This window comes from Mytilus californianus, unplaced genomic scaffold (assembly GCF_021869535.1).
Source record: "Mytilus californianus isolate M0D057914Y unplaced genomic scaffold, xbMytCali1.0.p SCAF_34, whole genome shotgun sequence".
NCBI classification, from domain to species: domain Eukaryota; kingdom Metazoa; phylum Mollusca; class Bivalvia; order Mytilida; family Mytilidae; genus Mytilus; species Mytilus californianus.
Window position 1 is genome coordinate 331,851 of NW_026262684.1, and position 3,818 is coordinate 335,668.

Consider the following 3,818-nt stretch of genomic DNA (forward strand, 5'->3'; position numbering starts at 1 on the left):
ACTATGAACATTCAACAGGTACTATCATCATTAATTTATGTAAAATTTCTGAAATCTTCACAATTTTAGCATTTGTTTGTTGTCTAAAATGGATATGGCCACTTTTGTTCAGTCTTGATATTTAAATACATGTTGTATTTGATGATATTACATACACATATAAGAATTGAGACTGGGTGTTTCTTACCTAGAAAAGGGGTCCATTTTTTTATATTGAAATTAATCTTTATAAGCTTTTTGTCAAATATCAAGCAGATGCTGAGAAAAGTGTTATTTAAATTTTGTGACGCTGACATGAATGACAGATAGTGATCCCTATGTAGCTTCTGGGATAACAGTCGACATAACAACAATGTTAAGTTTCCTCATAGAATGTAATCTCCAATAACTTGAGGCATGTGAATAAGACATGTAAGATGTAGTTAGCCTATTACTACCACAGACAAACAAATATATTTCAAATGGAAATAAAATTTATTTTATACCTACATGAATAAAAACAAATATACAGATGAATGGTTCAACTGTGGTGCAGACATTTTCATTTAAATGGTTATATAATTATTCAGGCTGTTTGCTTATAATTTTACTGTCATATAATATTAGCGAAGTCTGCCATAAACAGAAACATGGAAAACGGTCTGAATACATGCAAACAGTGATAAGATCTGAAGCCAGGTCGGATGACTATTCATGTCTAAGTTAGTAAGTATGCATCAATAAGAGCTTCAATCAAAACATCCTGTTGAAATATTGACTGTGTTTCGTCTGTTTTCCTCTTTCCTACTACAGATCAGAACACTTTATCGACTTGTATTGTGCAGGTACAATATAATTCAAAATCAAATCAATAATTTGTGATGATAATTTTGTAGAAAAAGCAATTGTACTTTTTGATACATCATCCCATGCCAGATCCAATTGGTTCCTAAATGGTGGATACTTTCCATTTCAAAGGAAATGCAAGCCTCTGTTGAGTTTCTCCCTGTCAGAAATGTTATCTGTTTCCCAATCTTATGCTAAATATTATGAAAAATTAGTTGATGCTGTGAATATACTCCTATGAGAACCTGAGCATCTTTAATTTGGCTTTCATCTCCATCTAAAAAGATAAAAAATAAATCTACAAATGTACTTTTAAAAAATAATATATCCCTTATTAAATTAAAGATAAATGAATTCTCAAATATACAATGTCCATGATATATGAGATAACTATGAAATCTATTTGGTTGGGACCCAATGAAAAAAAAAATATATAAGATATCTCAACTGGTGGAGTAAAATCATTGCTTTACCACATCTAGTATATCTGATAAAACCTCAATGTCTTAATGCAAAAACTTAACCAAACCATTCATGCAGAAATTGTAGGCCAAAGTGACCTTATCAATAGTAACTATGTTATACTACCCAAGATATCTATCCACTAGCTATAGTCAAGTATCAATGTAATACCATGTCTATTATCTTACAGAGAGACCTAAACACACAAAATTAACAAAGTTGCTCAAGTGGAAAATGTAGGTCAGCATTATCTTTATAAAAGTGAATCATGTTGGACTATCCAAAATCAAAACACTGGTTAAGTATCAAAGCTATACAATTTTGTACCCGAGATATTGACCTTAATGCAAAAAACTTAACCATGTCACTCATGTGGAAAATGTAGGTCAAGGTGACCTCATTTTTATACGCACGTTTATGGCATGAAACTTTGGTGAATTGTTTATATCTATTGACGTGAGCTCCCTTTTGTTTTCTATAAATTTTAGATTTTAAGTTTCCGAGTTTTGGGTTTTTTTTCCATTAAAAAAGGGGGATTTTCCAGTTTTCGGACAATATCTCAAAAACACTTTCACCAATTTGCAAGAAACTTTGGTGAATTGTTTATATCTATTTACATGAGCTCCCTTTTGATTTTTATAAATTTTAGATTTAACGTTTCCGAGTAATGGGGTTTTATTCATTAAAAAAGGGGTATTTTCCAGTTTTCAGACAATAACTCAAAAATGCTTTCAGCAGTATTCATGAAACTTAGGTGAATTGTTTATATCTATTAAATTGAGCTCCCTTTTGATTTTTATAAATTTTAGATTTTACATTTTGGAATTATGTGATTTTATTCATAAAAAAGTGGGATTTTCCAGTTTTCGGACAATGCTCTAAGCAGTTATCATGAAACTTCGGTGACTGGTTTATATATATTAAGATAACCTCCCTTTAGCTTTTCATGAATTTCTGATATGACATTGAGAAGTTATTGAACTTTATTCTTTAAAAAAGTGACGGCGTATCATGCGCTCATGGCGCAGCTATTTATTATCATTTACCCTATTGCTCTACCCACAACCTATCCACTGGTCAAATATCATAGCTATACTACATGTTTCATGACTATATCTAGTGTCACTTAAGTGAAAATGTAGGTCATAATCGACCTAATTATAAATGTTTATTAGGAAATTCTAATATGAGGTCCTTGATTGAATCCAAGTCCATGATAAAACAAATACAAAGCTATACCCAGTACTGTAAATTCAGAAATTATTGCGTGCATTAATAACTGCGATTTTGTAATGTAATTTTAGACAGAAAAGCGAATTTAATTTTTGCAATATTCAGAAAAATCCTGTTTAATTCATATAGTAAATTTCAAAATGCAAGTTTAAATTAGTGCGATTATAACCCTGTCGTTTTTCGCAATAATTTCAGAATTTACAGTAATATTTTTGACATTGCCACTTTTTTGGTAATGGTTAAAAATTTTACCACTGGTCGTCTCATGATTCCCTTACCTCCACCCCTTCCCACTAAATGTATCTCTGTACATTTTACAATCAGTTTAAAATGTTCAAAATGCCTTTCAATTGCCCCTGTGAATAAACTATGTGGTGATGTATAAGAACCCTGCCACATCCGATCTCTGATTTTGTTAGATGTATTTATGCTTTGTGTCAATCTGATGAGTTAAGCCTCAACTGACACATGACTGATTTCTTATGTTGTACTGTTACACTACTGTCTCAGGTTAGATGAGGGTTGGCGCCTTCAAACGAATTTAACCTCAAAGTGGTTGTTGTTTGTTGCTGTATACCATATATGTTTTTCGTTCATTGTTTTGTACATATATTTACTCATTCTAAATAGTTTAACATTTGTGATTTCTGGGCCTTTGATAGCTGACTATGCGGTATGGGCTTTGTTCATTGTTGAAGGCCATACAGTGACTTATAGTTGTTAATTTTTATGTCATCTAGTCTCTTGTGGAGCATTGTCACATTTGCAATCATTTCAAATCACTTCTTTTTTTTATAAATGCAATAACATTCTCATACATGCATGTTTTCTTACCATAATCTTTTTTGTATCAACTATGATTCCTCCATCAGCTACTGTTTGTCTAATCTTGGGCGTGGTAAAACACTGCTTGTAGAGACCTACAATGTATGCCTTTGTGAAAAAATGCAGCCAGTCAATGGTACCATACACACTAAAACACCAATAAAACACGATCATGTCAATGTCCAGATGAACAATGTTTCAGGTGTAAACAATCAATCAATTTATAAACCTGTTGTTCTACGGCATGATGCCAGTGAATAAATTATAATAGACAAATCTGTTTTATCAAATAAAAGGTTAAAACTAATTTATGTACAAAAAGGGATGCTTCATTTGAATACATGGACATGATGGAGACATTATTAAAGTCAGTAAGCAGAATGAATATCAAGACTACATGTAAAACGTCATACAACTTCAAATGAGAAACTCACACCCTATAAAAACCTATATTTTGTGCTTTCATTTCAGAC

The 3,818-nt window shown here is 31.6% G+C and overlaps 1 long non-coding RNA gene across 1 annotated transcript; it reads right to left on the bottom strand.

The window, feature by feature from the left end:
• Nucleotides 1–453: 453 nt before the first annotated feature.
• Nucleotides 454–3,413, bottom strand: LOC127736597 (uncharacterized). The gene is made up of 2 exons (XR_007999064.1): nucleotides 3,355–3,413; nucleotides 454–1,102 (listed from the first exon to the last, which is right to left on the bottom strand). It is a non-coding gene; the product is annotated as an uncharacterized LOC127736597 (long non-coding RNA).
• Nucleotides 3,414–3,818: the final 405 nt, after the last annotated feature.